Source organism: Dermacentor albipictus, chromosome 5, assembly GCF_038994185.2.
Source record: "Dermacentor albipictus isolate Rhodes 1998 colony chromosome 5, USDA_Dalb.pri_finalv2, whole genome shotgun sequence".
NCBI classification, from domain to species: Eukaryota; Metazoa; Arthropoda; class Arachnida; order Ixodida; family Ixodidae; genus Dermacentor; species Dermacentor albipictus.
In genome coordinates, this window is record NC_091825.1 from 102,149,849 (window position 1) to 102,170,331 (window position 20,483).

Consider the following 20,483-nt stretch of genomic DNA (forward strand, 5'->3'; position numbering starts at 1 on the left):
TCAGTTGAAGGACGTGCACTCAGACGACGTATGTCAGAGGAACTGGCGGATACTGCCACGAAGCTCGGTATTGCCCTTCGGGTCAGTCAACTGACTCCGTTGTTGCGGCCACGGCAGTGAGAGTTACTGAGGCGTTTCCAACGCCTCATCGCAGCGTCGTCTTTGTTAGCTGCTGCTTGGCGATGCAGACGTAATCCGTGTGCACACCCCGAAGTTCTGCGCTTTTCAAGAAACTCGCTTTTTAGACAGCCGAATGCATTCGGTTCTGCGGCCCCAAGAGCACTTCCTGTTACACCACCTCCCACACGTGATTATTCGCTCTTTGTAACGCATTTTGAAAACATGGCGCGTACGACCATGCAAATAGATTCTGGCTCTCAAGGACTTCATACTTTGCTTAGTGGGCTGCCTCAGGTTCCACCTGAGGTAGCTAACCGTCTTTGTGCACGACCATCAGCCGAGGAAGTGAAGGCAGCATTATCTTCAATGAAGCGTGGCTCGGCCCCAGGGCCGGACGGGTTACCCGTGGAGTTTTATCTAACGTTCTGGGAAGATATTGGTGCCACTTTCGTATCGGTTATCAGCCAATGCTTTGAGAACTTTGATTTCCCGTTCAGTTTTCGGGACGGTCGTATTGTGCTGATACCTAAGCACGATCCGTCATCAGTTCGTCCAGAGGAATGGAGGCCAATCACGCTTCTCAACGTGGACTACAAAACCTTCACAGCTGTTCTCACCCGGCGCTTGAGAAGCCTGATGCCTTCCCTAATAGGACACCATCAGGCATGCTCAGTCCCTGGCGGAGAGATACACAGTCTTTCGTTCGTTACTCGTGACATAATGACATACACGCTGACCAGGTCGGCACGTGGTCTCTTAGTTTCACTGGATCAAGAAAAGGCATTCAATCGCCTTGAACATAACTACATTTTTAATATACTGACCTCGTTCGGCTTCTCGTCAAATTTTGTTCAACTTATTAGGAATACCTATTCAAATATCCGAAGTACATTGTTCCTTGATGGTCGAGAAAGTGCACCGTTTCCCGTTACTCGTGGCGTTCGTCAAGGGTGCCCTCTATCCCCAGTACTTTTTGTGCTCAGTCTTGAAACATTTCTGCGCTCAATAGTGAGAGACCCTTACGTATGCGGTCTCCCACTGCCTGGTAGCGGTGTTGTAAAGGTGACAGCCTTCGCCGATGACATCACATTATATCTCAGGAATGAAGATAGCTTAACCCGTAGCCTTCGAATTTTCACTGAGTACGGAAATATTTCAGGTGCTGCGCTAAATTTTTCAAAATGTCGTTATTTGTTCATTGGTTCACCACAGACACGCCTAAGTCCCCTTTTCTGTCTTCAAAAGAGCAATTCTCTTCGCATTTTAGGCCTTGACTACACCTCTAATGGCATATCAGACTCTGTGTGGCTCTCAATTCTTGAAGATGTAAGGCGAAATGTTGAGGATGTTCAAGGTTATGATTTACCCCTATCAGAAAGAAGGTACTTAGCGCAGTCTGTATTTTGCGGCCGAGTGTGGTACGTTTGTCACGTCGTACAGCCACCATTGCGGGTTACTAGGTCCTTGCAGTCCCTTCTTGGTGCCTTCTTCTGGTCGGGCCGTACAGAACTGGTCTGTCGCGCGTCGCTTGGGCAACCACGCTCTCGCGGCGGGTTCGCCTTCCCATCCGTGTCTGTCCGCTGCCGGCTGCTTGCTCTGCGATTTCTGCTCCGTCTGTTACAGCATGATCAGTGTCCAGCGCGTGAACTCGCTTGCTATTTCCTTGGCACGAAAATTCGCTACATGTTACCGGGCGTACACTTAAATCGCGGCCCACAAGTTATTTGATATTGGCTTCTAGCGCGAAGTGAAACACGGACACAGAAAGGAAAGACAGGACGAGCGCTGTGTCCGTGTTTCACTTCGCGCTAGAAGCCAATATCATGTTACCGTACCAACTCGCCCAGCTGTCTATCCTTTTGCATTACATTCCTTTGGCCCACAAGTGTTAAACGCACCTACATTTTACTGTACGACAGTGGCATTTTATCGCCACATACAACAGGTATGTCCTGATGTAGACGTTCTCCAAAACCGTGTAGTAGATACTATGTCAGCCTTACTGCTTCCTCTAGTTCCCCCAGCGCGCCTCGCACGTTCCAATAATGTGTCGTGGGATGCGATAACGACGTCATTTTTGCCTGGCCACCTACGCGATTTCATGTGGCGTCTAGGGTGGCAAGTGCTTCCAACTCGGGACAGGCTTGAGCGGTGGGGCGTTGTCCCATCTTCGCAGTGTCCCAATTGCCCCCTTCAAGAATCCAATAAACATGTACTGCTGCAATGCGTCGTTGCCAGGATATTTTGGAGGGCCGGGCATACTGGATTTCGCGGCCTTGGAGTTAACCGCTTTATTACATCTGGTCGCTGCTCACGTGGTCGCGTCGCGCGACTTTTAATTGCTGCGGGGGCCTTCTGTCTATGGCGTAACCGGTGCGAGGCAGTTGCCATGGGACGTCGTCACCGCGCTCTATTTCCACTTATGGGGAGGCTCTACTCTGAGCTACTGTCGTTTCTGTCGGAGGAGTTGTTCTTCCTTGGAGAAGAAGAGTTCCTTCGACAGTGGTCATGTCGTTTCCTGTCGGTGGCTAATGGACGCGTATGGCTGAATTTTCGTCCAGCCTGGTTCTTGTAGCCAGACCATCAGAATTATTCATTTAATGCACATAGAATGCAGGTGCCCGTGATTTCTGTGTGTGTGTCCTCTCGTATACATGATCATTTTTGTATATACACATCTCGTGCACATCACTTCAAAATTGTGTAAAGTGTTCTATCACATCATCATTGTATATAACCACTGAGCACACTGCATATATTGAAAATCATTTTGTACATGTGGCATTTAGTTTATGTGTAACTGTGCCTTTCCGTGGGTATACGTGTTTATATGTTGGTGCGTGAGGACTAGGACACTACTCGCGTTGACAACGCGCTGTGTTTCGTTTCTTACATGTTATCGTCCGCGTGGAATTGTGCCGTGATTATGACTCAGTGTTCGTATCGTGTCTTGTCGAAATAAACTTTTTCTAAACACAACCGTATAATGACTAAGCAAGTGATAATTTTACCTTCATCCCCTGTTTACATTTCCAATCACCGATCATTAAATTCCCTGCTTGCCTATTTTGCTCCAATAGCAGAGCTGGAGGCGACTATGTGGTCTGTCAATCGTATAATGACGAAGCATGGGATAACTTTACCTTTATCCCCTATTTATATTTCCGATCACAGACCAGTAAATTCGCTTCCCTGCTTCCTCATCAGTAAAACCTTGGCGTCTAGACATCCGCGTTGTACATGACGCGCTCTCGCGCTCCTGTTTTTCAAGAGTCTTGCTCGCCTCTGTCTCTAGAACTGACCCAGAGTCATGGGACGCGCTCAAGGTGCAGTGGCCTCTGCATTGTTCAGTTGAAGGACATGCACGCAGACGGCGTATGGCAGAAGAACTGGCGGATACTGCCACGAAGCTCGGTATTGCCCTTCGGGTCAGTCAACTGACTCCGTTGTTGCGGCCACGGCAGTGAGAGTTACTGAGGCGTTTCCAACGCCTCATCGCAGCGTCGTCTTTGTTAGCTGCTGCTTGGCGATGCAGACGTAATCCGTGTCCTGAAGTTCTGCGCTTTGCACGAAACTCGCTTTTTATTTAGACAACCGAATACATTCGGTTCCTCGATCCCAAGAGCGCTTCCTGTTACCTCGCCTCACGCGCATGATTATTCCCTCTTTGTAGCGCATTTTGTTAACATGGCGCGTATGACTATGCAAATATATCTTGGATCTCTAGGATCTCGGACAATGCTTAGCAGGCTGCCTCAGGTTACAGGTACAGAACAGGTATTCGGCTTTAACTCAGCAAGAGGATTTTAGTGTTCAAGATATGAACGACAATCTTATGGGCATCATTAAGGAGTGTGCAATAGAAGTCGGTGGTAACTCCGATAGACAGGCTGCCAGTAAGCTATCGCAGGAAAAAAAAAATTACCACGATTACGTTACTTCCTAATGCGAAATTTGAGCGCAGCAAATGCGAGCCTTTGTTTGCGTTTGGCCTCGGCCTCGGCCGCGCGAACGGTAGAGTCTTCTCTGCGACGGCGATGAGCTTCTGCTTCAGCCTCGCTTACTGCTGGTTGCTCTCGACGGCGGCGATGAGCCTCCGCTTCGGCGGTGCGAACGGCAGGGTCTTCTCGGCGGCGGCGATGAGCTTCTGCTTCAGCCTCGCTTACTGCTGGTTGCTCTCGACGGCGGCGATGAGCCTCCGCTTCGGCGGCGCGAACTGCAGGGTCTTCTCGGCGGCGGCGATGAGCTTCTGCTTCAGCCTCGCTTACTGCTGGTTGCTCTCGACGGCGGCGATGAGCCTCCGCTTCGGCGGCGCGAACTGCAGGGTCTTCTCGGCGGCGGCGATGAGCTTCTGCTTCAGTCTCGCTTACTGCTGGTTGCTCTCGACGGCGGCGATGAGCCTCCGCTTCGGCGGCGCGAACGGCAGGGTGTTCTCGGCGGCGGCGCTTAGCCTCTGCTTCGGCGACGCGTACTCCTGGATCATCTCGACGGCGGAGACGGTAAGCTTCTGCTTCGGCGGCACGCACCTCTGGATTCTGACGGCGACGGCGCTGGGCCTCTGCTCTGGCAGCTCGTTTAGCAGCAGCAGCAGCAGCAGCAGCAGCAGCAGCAGCAGCAGACGGAGGACTTCCATCGGTCGTCTCGCTCATGGCTCAGAAAGAACTGGCAGATAATTTCGCAGTGGCGAACGGCAGCGGCAATTTCGGCTCGGGCGGTGCACATATACAGATCCGCCGCCACCGATCTGGCTCTCTGATTGCCACCGCACAGGGCGAACGGCAGCGGCAATTTCGGCTCGGGCGGTGCACATATACAGATCCGCCGCCACCGATCTGGCTCTCTGATTGCCACCGCACAGGGGTTGCATTGGAGGAGGAGCGAAGAAAGGAATTAAGTTCGAGCCGGCGCTTTGACACCCGGAGACTCGCAGGAAGAGGGGGGGAGGGGGGCGGCGTGTACACCCAGCGGCAAACGATGGGGGCAGAAGCGCGCGCAGCAAGCGGACAACACGATAAAGGGAGGAGGGAAGAGATAGCAGCGACTGACTGATGCCGCTGACGCCGATAGTGAGTCAACCCCAGCTGCGGAGTTGGTTTCAGGGACAACGCCTCAGATGCCGACACAAACAATATGATACCCTCGCTTCCGCAGCGCTAAGAACCAGGTCTAGCCGTGGGAAGGTGGTCACGTATTCGTCGACGTGCCGGGGCCTACGTGAAATAACCGGCGCGTCGGCAACTGAAGAGCACCCTATCCGCACACAAGAACAGGGGGGGGGGGGGGGGGACCCTTTCCTCCTCTTTCTGCATGGCGGCTAAGGTGTTCTATGCAGTCACGTTATCTTGACTCTCTAGCGGCGTCAGCGGCATCCAGCGGTATCAGTCGGTTGCTGCTAGCGCTGGGGGGATGAAAGGGGGGCGGAGCTGGTTACGAGGCCGACGACAACGCCGACGACGACGCGAAACCCAGGAACGGACGCCAAAGAGCTGCGCTCTAAAAAGAGCAGATCAAGAAACGCCAATGTATGATAGGCTCTAACCCTACAGCTAGAATTGAACTGACAGAACTTTCGAAGTTAATCAACAAGCGTAAGGCAGCTGACACAAGGAAGTATAATATGGATAGAATCGAACATGCTCTCAGGAACGGAGGAAGCATAAAGGTAGTGAAGAAGAAACTAGGAATAAGAAAGAATCAGGTGTATGCGTTAAGAGACAAAGCCGGCAATATCATTACTAATCTGGATGAGATCTTTCAAGTGGCTGAGGAGTTCTATAGAGATTTATACAGTACCAGTGGCACCCACGACGATAATGGAGGAGAGAATAGTCTAGAGGAATTCGAAATCCCGCAAGTAACGCCGGAAGAAGTAAAGAAAGCCTTGGGAGCTGTACAAAGGGGGAAGGCAGCTGGGGAGGATCAGGTAACAGCAGATTTGTTGAAGGATGGTGGGCAGATTATTCTAGAAAAATTGGCCACACTGTATACGCAATGCCTCATGAACTCGAGCGTACCGGAATCTTGGATGAACGCTAACATAATCCTAATTCATAAGAAAGGAGACGCCAAAGACTTGAAAAACTATAGACCAATCAGCTTACTGTCCGTTGCCTACAAAGTATTTACTAAGGTAATCGCAAATAGAATCAGGAACACCTTAGACGTCTGTCAAGCAAAGGACCAGGCAGGATTCCGTAAAGGCTACTCAACAATAGATCATATTCACACTATCAATCAGGTGATAGAGAAATGTGCGGAATATAACCAACCCTTATATATAGCTTTCATTGATTACGAGAAAGCGTTTGATTTAGTCGAAACCTCAGCAGTCATGGAGGCATTACGGAATGAGGGTGTCGACGAGCCATATGTAAAAATACTGAAAGATATCTACAGCGGCTCCACAGCCACTGTAGTGCTGCATAAAGAAAGCAACAAAATCCCAATAAAGAATCCGTCAGACAGGGAGATACGATCTCTCCAATGCTATTTACAGCGTGTTAACAGGAGGTATTCAGAGACCTGGATTGGGAAGAATTGGGGATAAGAGTTAATGGAAAATACCTTAGTAACTTGCGATTCGGTGATATTGCCTTGCTTAGTAACTGAGGTGACCAACTGCAATGCATGCTCACTGACCTGGAGAGGCAAAGGAGAAGGGTGGGTCTACAAGTGAATCTGCAGAAAACTAAAGTAATGTTTAACACTCTCGGAAGGGAACAGCAGTTTACGATAGGTAGCGAGGTGCTGGAAGTGGTAAGGGAATACATCTACTTAGGACAAGTAGTGACCGCGGATCCGGATCATGAGACCGAAATAATCAGAAGAATAAGATTGGGCTGGAGTGCTTATGGCAGGCATTCTCAGATCATGAACAGCAGGCTGCCATTAACCCTCAAGAGAAAAGTGTACAACAGCTGTGCCTTACCAGCACTCAAGTACCGGGCAGAAACCTGGAGGCTTACGAGAAGGGTTCTGTTTAAATTGAGGACGACGCAACGAGATATGGAAAGGAGAATGATTGGTGTAAAGTTAAGGGATAAGAAAAGAGCAGATTGGGTGAGGGAACAAACGCGAGGTAATGACATCTTAGTTGAAGTCAAGAAAAATAAATGGGCATGGGCAGGACATGTAATGAGGAGGGAAGATAACCGATGGTAATTAAGGGTTATGGAGTGGATTCGAAGGGAAGGGAAGCGTAGCAGGGGGCGGCAGAAAGTTAGGTGTGTGGATGAGATTAAGAAGTTTGCAGGAACAACATGGCCACAATTAGTACATGACCGGGGTAGTTGCAGAAGTATGGGAGAGGCCTTTGCCCTGCAGTGGGCGTAACCATGATGATGATTATGATACATCGCGATCAGTTTCCAGCGCGTGAACTCGCCTGCTATTTCCTTGGCACGAAAATTCGTTACATGTTTACATCTTACCGGGCGTGCACTTCAATAGCGGAGCACAAGTGTTAAACGCACCTACATTTTAATATGCGGCCGTGGCATTCTTATCGCCACATACAACAGATATGTCCTGATGTAGACGTTCTAAGAAACCATATTGTAGATACAATGTCAGCCTTACTGCTTCCTCTAGTTCCCTAGCGATCCTCGCACGTTCCAATAATGTGTCGTCGACAACGACGTCATTTCTGACTTGCCAACTACGCGACTTCATGTGGCGTCTGGGGTGGCAAGTGCTTCCAACTCGTGACAGACTAAAGCGGTGCCGCATTGCCCCATCTTCGCTGTGTTCCTATTTCCCCCTTCAAGAATCCAATAAACATGTGCTGCTGCAATGCGTCGTTGCCAGGATATTTCGGAGGGCCTTGCATACTGGTCTCCGTGGCCTTGTGGTTAATCGCTTTATTACATCTGGTTGCTGTTCACGTGGCCGCTTTGTGCGGCTTTTGATTGCTGTGGGGCCCTTTTTTCTATGGCGTAACCGGTGCGAGGCAGTTGCCATGAGGCATCGTCGCCGCACTCTGTTTCCACTTCTGGCGAGGCTCTACTATGCGCTACTGTAACTTCTGTCAGAGGAGTTGTTCTTCCTTGGAGAAGAAGAGTTCCTCCGACAGTAGTCATTCCATTTCCGGTCGGTGGCTAATGAATGCGTATGGCTTAATTTTCGACCAGCCTGGTTCTTGTAGCCGGGCCTTCAGAAATATTCATTTAACACACATAGAATGTAGGTCTCGTGATATCTGCGTTTGTATGCTCTCGTATACATGATCATTTTTGTATATGCACATCTCATTCACATCACTTCAAAATTGTGTAACGTTTCTCTGTCTCCTCATCATTCTAGATAACTATTGTGTACAGTTTATATATGGAACATCATTTTATTCATGAGACATTTAGTTTGTGTGTAACTGTGCCTTTCTGCGGGTCCATGTGTTCATATGTTGGTGAATGAGGACTTGGACATTACTTCCAAAACGCGCCGTTTGCGCAATGCTTCGTTTTTTTTTTATATGTTCTCGTCCTGGTGGTATAGTGCCATGATTGTGACTCAGTGTTCGTATCGTCTCTTGTCGAAATAAACTTTTTCTAAACACACACGTCAATCATATGATGAAGAAGTATTCGTTACAAGACTACAAACATTACCAGAATGACTGCAGTGTTTATGAGCGATAACACCCACAACTCGCAAAAATTCGCGCATAGACGCTGGGTTCGAACCACTGACGCAACACATACAGCAGCGCGATGCTCAAACCATACGCAGGCTTCTCTCACGCCAACCCCAGTTACAGTTGAGCACCTCTTTAGGGAACGGAATGACCTGTGTAATGAAGGGATAACCATGTCCCTGTTCTTGCGTGAGTTGTGTGCTGCGCTACCTTTATAATGAAGTGAATTGCTCAACGAATAATTTCGCATGCCCCAAACGCTTCGTCGTAAAGGTGTCCGACCGTATTACACTTCTTTGAGGCGACTGACATGTATACGTCACGCCACACATGCATGAGCTATATAGAGCACTTGTGTGCGCTATAGTTTTATTCGGGCACTATAGAATTATTGACTTTATTCCTTTTATTTCTGTAGGTTGTGTGCGTGATTACAATGAATGAATGCACTGTAAGCTTCACTTTGCTGAGTACTTGTAACGAGAGGGCTGAGCCATTGCATTTTTTTCTTGCTTAGGGGGGTATGAATCATTGCTGATGATGATAGTTTTTGTACCATATGGCCCCACGACGCATCTTTTTTTTAAGGCCATCGGGGGTATCAGCCACTTATGGCTTTCACCACTTAAGCCAGTGAAACCTTTCACCACTTGACTCAGTTACGGCTTTTTAAGGCTTTGGCCTTAAGGTTTCTTTCAATTGCGACAGTAGCGTTTTAGTGCCTTAGTCCGAGTACCTACCGAGGCCCATTCAGCAGCCTTGAAGAATGCACGAGATGCAGAAATGCATCTGTAGAAATGCTGTAAGAGGTGCATTTCTCCAGGTGCGCTGAACGTGAAAAAAACGTTCTAGAAGACCGCTGAGGCGAAGGAGATTAAAAAAAAGGAAGACAAATAGGGATAAATTATCACTACACCTTTTCGGAAGGATAACGGCAACTGGCAACCGCAGCTCTACCCTTGACGAAAAAAGAGTGCACCGTAAGTGTCGAAGGGCCTCAATTTGGACCGCAATAAAACATCCGCTCTCCCGCGGGCAACTAAGTCGGTTGCGCACGTCAAGCAGTAAAACTTTGTTACAGAGTCAACACGGAAGGCGCAGCGGGGAAAGTACGTAAAAGTGCGAAGCAGAGTACCAACCAGCGCGAAGAAACACATGTGGTCGAGCAAACAATGGGGCAATGGATTGAGTAAAATAACATTTGCTGAGCGATGGTCAGCGAGATTAGGGAGGTGTGTAAGGTTGTTTTTACATCCAGCTCTGTTGACCTCGTTTGGCGCTGTGCCATCACAGCCTGCTAGGCACCGTGCCATCCGATTTTCTGCCACCTGGTATATTGTCTGGAGAGGCTTGAATTGTATACCAAGTCATTAGTTCCCAACACACGTACTTAGGAGATAAGGGACAGCATGTCGCAACCTTGAGATGCAATCTCCCTAGTTCTGGGAAAATTCAGCCATCCGAAATGACTTCATCCACGCTTATATGACCACTTTCGCGAGAAGGTCCGCGCGTATTTTTTCACCTACAAAGTCTTCCCCCAGATTATGCTTAGCTCCAAGGCTTCTCTTCTACCTTTTTTGTCACATTCACATGCCACCTGCAGTATTTTTGTAGACTGTACTTTCTTTCCAGCGTGAAACACGAGTAGAATACCTTAAGCTGTACTTTTCCAAAGGCAAGCTTGTATGCTGGTGCGTCTCGGTTGGCTCAGAGGCGAAGAAACAACTAGCTCAATTCCTAATGTCTTGCGGGCCATAGCATGGATTTGATTACGAGGCGCGCCGAAGTGAGGGACTCCGGAATAATTCCGAACCCTTACTGAGCACCCAGTCCAGGGTAAGCGAGCATTATTTTTCGTAATCTGTCTCTATCGGAATGTGGCCGCAGCGGACAGGATCAAACCGTGACCTCGTTCTTAGCAGCGGAACATTACATAGCTACCGCGGCGCGTAGACCACTGGGTGACAAAAAAAAAGAAACACGAAAAAAAAACGCTAATCTACGCGGGGCAGTGCTGTGGCCGGCAGCGGGAAACGTAATGCTGGTCAGGCTTCGCTGCCGAGCTGAGCACGAGGGTCCAACTTTATATGTCTTAATAGGCTCAGTTTACAAAACTGTGATATTCGAATTTATTGCTGCGTAAAGGTGTTGAACCCGTGGTGGTACTTGAATTCATTAAGGCGAGAACATTTCTTTGCCTACCCTGCCTCGATCTGATCTGGGTATATCGGTTCTCGATACGATTAGCGCGTAAAGTAATTAAGAAAAATAAGCCCTGCGAGAAATCGAATCCGAATTCGACCCTGGGCGCCACGCCAACAATTAAATAGAGGCGCCATAGGAGGAAACTCTATGGCGCGCGCAATACAGAATGATCATTTGTAAGTTTCTTGAAATTTTTGAAAATAGTCTCTTGCCGATAACGTAATTCTAGGGCTTGAGCTGGATTATTCTCAGCGGCGGACAATACTTACAAGAGAAATCGAAGCACGTCTTCGACTAGTTAACAAAAATTCGCTAAGTGTCTTTTGAATTAATTGCGGAATATTGCAATTTACGAATTCTAGCCGGTGAGTTTGCAAGGCGTAGCCACTTGTAATGCATTTACAGAATGACGTCAGTTTGAAGATATGCGCCATAAAACATGGCCTAAACAGGAACGCACTGTTGTACCACTTACCTTTTTTTAACAAAACGCTCTTTCGTGCACTGAAACACAAAAGTAAGTGGAACGACCATGTTGTTTGCTCCACACTTTAGGAAATGGTACCCCGAAACTGGCGTCATGCTGGAAATTAAATTCAAGTGGATGCGTCTTGCAAGCTCACCGCTATAATTCGTGAATTGCAAAATGTGGCCTAAAGTAAATAATTGATAAATTAATTATTTAAGTTTTGCTGATTATTTGAATACGTGTTTCCGTTTCTAGTTCTACTGATGTCCGCCTCTCCGAATAATCAAGCTCAATGGCAAGAATTATGCTATCGGCCACAGGCGATTTTTAGGCAGGTAAGGGCGTTGATTTTTTTTTTCAGCCGTTGCCTGTTCTCTAGTGCCGAGTAGCTGGCTAGAGCTCTACAGGTCAGGCCGACATCTGTCTTTCTTTTTCTGGCAAATAAAACATCTCTCTCTCTCTCTCTCTCTCTCTCTCTCTCTCTCTCTCTCTCTCTCTCTCTCTCTCTCTCAGTTTTCCGTCAGAGGGACAAATATTCTTCCATTTTCGTTTTCCTCTGTGCTCCAACCTTAGCTACCACCAAGTTTACTGTAGAGGTTCGCTCACTGAACATACGTTTACTCATGCCGCGTGCTTGATTTCCAAAACCACTGTTCAGACGTCCGCAGCGCGTTTGGCAAAAAAAAAGAGGACCCTCACAGCTTAGCGTTTTCAGACTAGTTTTGCTTTCCTTAACTTCCGTTTCCGCTTTCTTCTACATCTTGTTTTTTTTTTTCGTCTTTACTTTTCTTCCCCAATTTCATTCCCCTCCTCTCGGCTAAGGCTGTTTCACCGATCGTTATACTGCGAGCTCACTGTTCCTTCTTTCATTCCTGTGGCGTGTTTTCTTCTATTTCCTTCTTTATTTATTTTTCGGGCCGGAATGTTACGCGGTGGACGTCAGTCACATACCGTGAAGCAGAAATGCACGGGAATCTATAGCCAGGATTAGCGTGAACGCCAGCGTAGTAGTGCAAGACAGGACCACTTCATTCATTCATTCATTCATTCATTCAATGTTTATTCATGCTTAGCACATCGTCGTCGTTTGCGCACTGTCAATATGTTGGTGTCCTTGACCATTATTTGTTGGAGTATCCTGAAGTTAACGCAGAACGGAATATATTAATAAATGAAACTGTAAGGCAAGATTATCCCAAACTCAAGCGCAAGTGACAATTTGTATGTGGGCAAGGACCCTGGCTTTTTAGGAGAGAGATGCTTCGCCTATTCGTAAAGTTAATCCGCGATGCGTGGTTAGAGTGCGAATGTTGAGCCTTGTGGGTTGACGGGGTTTGGATAACGGGCAACGCGTGTTGTGCTCAGTGTCGAGTTGCTCGTGTTACCAGATGACATGTGACGCGCTCCACACCCTATATCACGTTTTTTTTTCTCGTTTCTTTTTTTTTTAGGTGCACCAAATTTTCAAAAATCGCCTGTAACAAACAGCACAATTCTAAACCTCGAAATGAAAATGTCTATTTGCATAAGTAACATAAGTACTCTAATTGATTGTTAATAAGTTATCTTACCACGCATACTTCAATCTACGAATTGTAGCCGGTGAGTTCGTGAGGCATATCCCCTTAGAATGGATTCTCAGGACTGCACAAGTCTCGAGATATCATATTCAAAGTTTTCGACAAAATGCATTGGCGTTCCAATTACTTTCCCGCTTCAGTGCATAAACCAGCGATTTAGGTAAGAAGTGATGATCTATCGAAACCGGTGTCATCCTCAGAATTCGTTGCAAGTCTATATGCCTTAGAAGGTCACTAGCTGTGCAACTCGTAAATTCAAATATGGGCCGTAAAGTAATTAGTTAGAAAGATAATGAGCGTAGTTATGTTATTCATTCAACTAAGCAACTTTTTTTTGCCTGCAGGGCATATGCAACGAATTCGATCAACTGCTTTCGGTAAAAGCATGAAACGCGCAACACATTGCTGAGAGGACAATGGCATGCCATCAGAATGCAGGGTAGCTCTTACACTGTAATGCTATGTTGCATTTATGCTGTCCGTATATATGTGCGGATACATTCCGGCAGCAATCGTGTTTAACGCGATTGGGCGCGTAAACATTTTCTTCAGGGGTTCTTAGCCGAGCGTGTTATGCACTGTTATATGTTTCGTTATATGCCTCGCGCTTGTTAGAACGCCAAAGATCATTTGAACGGCGATCTGTGAATGTGTCTTTCAACGCGTTTTCAAAATTGGCCCGGGAGCACTGATTGATTGCTTGTAAACTTTGCCAGGAGCTCGCGCTCTCTTCCAATTGCGTGCTGAGAAATACGTCTCGGTGTACACCGGTACCAGTTACAAGATTCCTGCGAGCGTGTCTTTTATTTTTAAGAGCGCGCGAATAGCACACTGTTTCACGAAACGCTGCGCAACTCCGACTGATTGCAGCATCCGCCCGATAACGCTTAAGCCTCTTGCGTGTTTCGCAGGCTTCTGTCGTGACACCCCATCACATGGCGTCACGTGACACCCCGTCACACCCCGTCACATGGCACATGGCTTCGAAAACCGAAAGTGACCTTCACAGTTCGCATAACGCCCTTGGCTCCACAGGTGGCGCTGATTTTTCTAAAGTCGTCCATTGCCTGCAACGTTTGCAAAACCAAGCGCGTCTGCCGCAAGCAAGCATCCATCCTCCTCCTCAGTACAAACGCATTGCAAGATGTTGTTAAATAGCGCTCTGACCTGCATGCTCGTGCTACGCTGCCATGATTTACAGCACCGGAAGCGTCGTGCATACACTGTGTACGTGCACTTCTATCTTGGCTAATGCGCCTGCCTATTCTCGGCTTCCCTTAACGCTAGCAATAAAAATTGAGTATTGAGGAAATGCTAAAGTATCGTAAAGATGAAGCTAAATGGGAAAAGAAAGGCATCTGTCCAGCCATGAAGCCTACGACGGCAGCTGAGGTGCATTCAAAGAGCTCAATAGTGGAGCATTGCATTGTTCGGTTGAAGTTACTGCTTGTCACGCATGCGGGTTACAGTATAAAGCTCGGAGAAATACGAACTCTGCTCGGCCTTACCATACATGAGTTGAAAAATCTAACCATGTAATTCCCATTGTATTTTTTGCTACGCTGAGTTTGGTACCTCGTAGTTCTGACTCAGCGCAGTAAACCTAACGCATATACTATATGCGTTATATATGCGCATATACTATATGCGTTTTTTATATGCTACATAATTGCTTGACCTCCCAGCCTTCTTGTCCTTGCTCTCTTCTCTCTCTCCCTCTTCATATGCTGGAGATAATTCTATTTCTCATATATCTGCAAACCAACTGCTCATTAATTGCTATTCAAATGAGGCTATTGCTTAAATACGGTTTCGTTACCTTTTTTTTTTTTTGCAGAAATACACTCGTCATTCCAAAACATTACGGATAACCAGATGTAATTTTCATTGATGTGGAAGTGCGTTTAGTCTCTATATAGGGTTAAGGAAGGAAAGGGGGGTGGCTACGGTGATGTCGCCTATATATGAGACGCATCTACTACGTGTCGAATTAAGAGGAACGGCAAATGTATACGACTGGTACAGCTATATAGGACCGGCTGACTTCCAACCGAATTTCGCAAGGAGGCAGCATCTTGCTGTGAGCTTGTTTTCATATTATATTTTTGGGGCATTGCTTACCATTTTCATCCGCAATAAATCCACAGTGGATCACAGTCCTAGGCAAGGACACAAGTTTCTTTTTTATGGCAAAAAAATATGGCGAGCAATGGCCAAGAAATGGATAATAAACTAATCTCGCTGCAAAATTATATCCCTGTGCGAATTTTGAAGGCAAACAAAGCCGCGGTGTGGCAGAAAGAGTCATGTATGTCTGGCGGTCTATTCATGCAACAGTCACTATTTCAGGCTGAGCCGGTCCTGAGCATATCGTACATGTTTTAGCTCTTCGCATCTTCTGTGGTTATGAAACCGCACACGAGCTATAGCGCTCCGGGGAGTGCACGGAAATATAGCACGGTGTCCGCTTTCCTGCACTGACACTGTGCGCCACAATAAATGCAAAGTTGTCATCGCAAGCGCCTCCATCTTAAGGTGAAGAATCCTCTCCTGGGGCTGGTGAGTTGACACTGCCACTCGTCGGCTACACTTCGGAAGGCTCGCGTTTGTATAGTGGCGTCCTCCTCGACACTGCAGTTCGGAGTCAATATTTGCAGTCTCGCGGAGCGCAGACGCTTTTGCGCCATGATGGTGTCGCTTGTAAGAAAGCCCATTCGTGAAACCTTCGGGCTACAGTAGGAAGTGAATCTTCGAAAATCTCTCTACTTTCTCAAAGCACTGAAATCTGCAACTGCTGCTATACAACCCGTGGGTGGGCTGTACTATGGGTCCGTATGTCAAAGTGAGAGTTGCGGCTACAGCGATGGTTTATTATAGCCTCTCGTAATCATTTCGGCATTTCGGCATTTCGGCATTTCGGCATTTTCATTTCTCGTAATCATTTCGGCATCCCGCTGCCCTCTGGTATTTCACTTGAATTCTTCTCGCGCTTTGGAATGCAGCTTACTCACGACGGCCAGCTAAGCGCCGGACTTTTCGTGAAGTCCAGGAACATTGTACGCGTGCTCACTGTGGCCATGTTCTGCGAGCTTACGGTCTATGTGTGTGCACGTTGGTTTATCATCTCAGCTATTTTGTGTTACCAAAGGATTCGCTGTTTTTGCTGATATATCAATGCATTAAATGCGGAACTAATGCGTCATTGTGTGTGACACCACGTCAGTCCTTAACGTCTCTTCGTTATACGCGGTCGTACTATCGCGAGCAAACTAAAAAGCCCCATATACGAGGGTGCGCAGAACTGCGCTATAATCCGTAATTTTATTCTCGTCCCACATGCGTTCTGCTAAGTAAGAGGAACGCGGCAAAGGGAACGAAATGTTCTGCTTGCCATGTTCCAGCGCCGTGGCGCCTGGGCTCGCCTATATCTTCGAGAGACCTGCGAAATGCGAATGTCATTCCTGTATAACTCGCCAGGTTGACCTTTCGCCTTATTCGATGCTTCGCACTATCGCTTTCTGGGCTGCACCCATGCGATATTCGCGTCACTGATGAACCCGCGCTGTCGTCACGCGGTCGCTGCTGTGACGCAACCGCTGAATCCTTACTTGGACGGCGGCGATGGCTTGCGCAAAACTCGGAAAGCTGTAGGGAGAATCATCGGAGAAAGCGAAATGTTGCGCCTTTGAGTATAATTTACTGCGAACACAATTACTGCACGGTTCTGGGCGCCTGGCGAGTGCGAACACTGTAGCCTAGGAGTGTATAGCGATGACGCCGTTCGGCACGTGCTCACAGGGGTTCGTTTATTTTGCTCGCAACAGTACATCGTAATGGTAGCTTAATCGCGTCTCATTTTCCCTCTATCCCGCTTTCCTCTTTCTGTTCCCCCTTTCCCTTTCCCCGGTGTAGGGTAGCAAACCGGACGCTCGTCTGGTTGACCTCCTTGCCTTTGCTCTCTTTGCTGTCTCTCTCTCTCTCTCTCTGATTTTCTCGTACGATAGCAGGAGCAGGGCGGCCCCCTTCAAGTTTATAATTATAACGTTGACGTTGTTACAACACCAATTATACATTAGCCTAATCCGCAAGCATTATTGTAGAGCGTTATGTAATCTTACGTTGCGCACACCTTCTTTCGTTGCTTGGGCAAATAGGATCGACGCCAGTGGAAGCAACGCAGGCCCAGTCAGTCACGCAATAACACGCTTTAAAGTGTCCCCTGAGTATTACTGCGGCCTAAGAAGCTCTTAAAGAGCTTCGCCGAAAATGAATTGGCACCAACTTTGTAATAGCTGCTTCTTGGTTGCATATTTCTCTCGCAAAGGATCAGAAAGCAGCCGGTTACTATCACATCTCCAAGCACACAGGCTCAGAAAAGTTAAGCAAGCATAAATCATGGACGCGTGATATCCGCAAGACAATGGTAGCTAGGCGTACTTGCTGGACAGCTGCCTCAAACAAACGTGCTTATGCGTTTCAGACGCACTTGCACATAGGCGTGTCATGCAAGCCCTCAGACACATAATAAATAAAGCAACCAGTTCGTACATCGACAAATCTCTCTACCCAAACAGTCTTACCAAATATGTCATGAACAACACGAACAAAGCATGGCCCGTAATTCTGCCTATGACATGTTTTCAAAGCTGGAGCGTTTTATGGGGCCACCATGAACAACTTCAGAAGCATGAATCCAGTAGAAAGAAACGAGAGGGTGAGGTTTGGCGGGAAAAGAGGATCGCGAGCTTTCAATGCACCACTCGTTTTTTTTTCTTTCTTTGTTGTTTCCGTGGGCACCCTGTGGAACAGCTCATATTGTTACCGCGTCATCAATCTCTATTTCAACTGCATGCAAACGACCGCACGTGGAGCTTCAAGAAAAGGTTAAAAAAAATAAAGGCAAATATGTGAATAGAGCGTAAAGTAAAAAAACAAGAGAGAGAAAAAAAGACCGTTTTGCCTCCTTTTATTTTTGAGAAAGCCGCGCGAGTCTCTTGGAGATTGACGCTCAACAGAGGAGACGGCGGTCACGCTCCCCTATAATCCTGGGGTCGGGGAGGGATCTGTAACTGAAAGGCTTGCGTCAAAAGCTTCCGGTTTTGTTTCAAGAATTAGAATGAATGACTTTACTACGGCTTCCGGGTCGCGCAACTCATGCCAAAAGTTTACTTTCCTTACTTCCTCGTGTGTCCACTTATATTGCGAAATACTCGTTTGAAAAGCTAAGTTACAGCTTCTGTTTTCGGTCTTTTGGTTGACACCAATATATTTCTTATACTACGTGCGTATACAGCGCGCAGAGATTGCAGCTTTAAATAATATGAATGGAGCCCCACACTTACAGGGAGAACAGAAGCCTGTAGGCACTTTCGCTCGAAATGTCGTCGTTTCGTGGCTACTGCGAGGGAGAAACATTTTTTGTACGATAGAAAAGCTTACAGGTTCAAACGAGTGAAGCCTGTGAAGAAGTGAAACTGTAAGGCCTCATTCTGTGAGCGAGGCCTCTGAAGGATATGCAAGAAGAGCGAATCAAAGACGTTATTGCAGTTCCAGCATTGTTGGTCCATCAGCTGTGCCGCTATGAAGCGAACACGTTACTGCCAGATTTACAGCAGTTGTCGAACGCCTAGTTCAAGACCAAAAACACACTAGCCACAGACGTAGCTCGTCTGTGGTAGACATTTGCAGAACACTTTCTACAACGATGCTGTATATGACTCGGATCCCGGGGTTTCTTCGTCTCCGTCGACAGAACCGTCAACAGAAAACCATGCCACGACTTGAAGCGAAAAGTGTCTATCTTCATTGGAATTACGCATGTAAGACACATCCGAGTATTCGTTTCAATAAACAAAAGCGAAAAACAAGTGTCAAAACTACATGATAGATGATAAGGTGAGCTCGAAAATGCGAAGCACGCAGCGTTCGCCTGGCAGTGGGTAGTGACGTAACTATATTACAAGAGGAACCCGCTTAGAAACTGTTTGGATATGTGTTGTGAAATCGCTATCGGAAGGCCACGCATGGTTAGAACTTCCAGCAGCAACATCAATATGCACAACGGCGTCGGGCTCAGGCTAAGCAGGACGCAGCGGTTCCTGCCCAAAGCAAGCCACGCGCACTTAGAACACCCGAAGAGCAGAGCAAGTATACGATGAGCGACGGAGGGACCAGCAACGTCAGTATGCACAACGGCGTCATGCCCATTTAATTGTCTTGCTGTAAATCATTTGATGCAGTGCACTGCTCAATCGTTCAATTCTTTGTCACATTGGTCTATCGGATTAGGTGATACCACAGCTTTGCTGGCCAAGTACCTTCAGAGCGTGGATTGGAGCTAAATTTTTTTTCTGGATCCTGATTTGCAGGGTTACCACAAAAGTGAGCTTGTAAATCAAACCGATAGCTCTGGTTCTATTATTAAAATGCATTAGGATCTCGGTAAACGAAAATTGCATCAAACAGAATCGCCGATAAAACGGGACAATAAGCTCTCATTTGGTAGGTATTACCACTTTAGTTAATCGGAAATGTTCACAACTCCCTTTAAACAAAACTACACGATTAGCTTTGAAAGACTTTATTTTCTTAAGAAAGGAAAGAAACAATCAATTTTTTTATTATTATTATTGGACCACTTGCTTTCTGTGAACAAATTCATTCTTGCTGGCCATACGGACTGTGCCACGTGCCCGACGTTTTACCGTTTTACTTTACGTGTTAAATAATGACACTCCTGCGTTTAATCTATGAGCCAAAAGAAGTGTCACCGAAAAAAAGGAAAGGTTGGATAAAGTCGGCAGCGAAAAAGCCCACGCTGTTACTCGGCTTCCGTGGCACGGCCGACTTCTGTTGAAGTTGACAGAGGGTGCAGACCTGCTGCCTGCTTTAACCGTACTTTGCTCTCCCTGTAGCGACAGCATGAAGGTGGTCAAGGCAGGTTTGAACTTAATGCGCCAGCTCAGCTGTAGCCAATGCGAGAATATTTGCCGCCTGACTGTGACTTGTGCAAAAATTAAAGCAGCATACAGTGATCTATTTTGACTGCGCGCATTACTTTGTCTCTTTTCTTATTTTTATTCCTTCCTACCATTGCGTACACTGTAAGGTACAGAGAACCGGGTGCGCGTTTGGTTAACCGCCCCGCATTTCCTATCCTTTCTCTCTCTCTCTCTCTCTCTCTCTCTCACTCTAGTGGCGAACCGGTATTTCTAGCGCTAGGATCTGTCAGTCAGTGTTTTAGTCAGTCAGTCAGTCAGTGTCAGGAAGTGTTTTGCCATGAACAAGCCCGTTTGAATTGATGGGGAATATTAAAACAGCAAGACAAAAGTGTCAGCCGTGAAGGAGTGGCTGGAGAAACACGGCAGATTGCAACGCTAGCGTTATATATATCCCGATACGTTATAGTCCTGCTGGTTGTCAAATGAGCCGAATGTGCTCGACAACTGTAAACCTATGTTGAGTCCAGATGTAG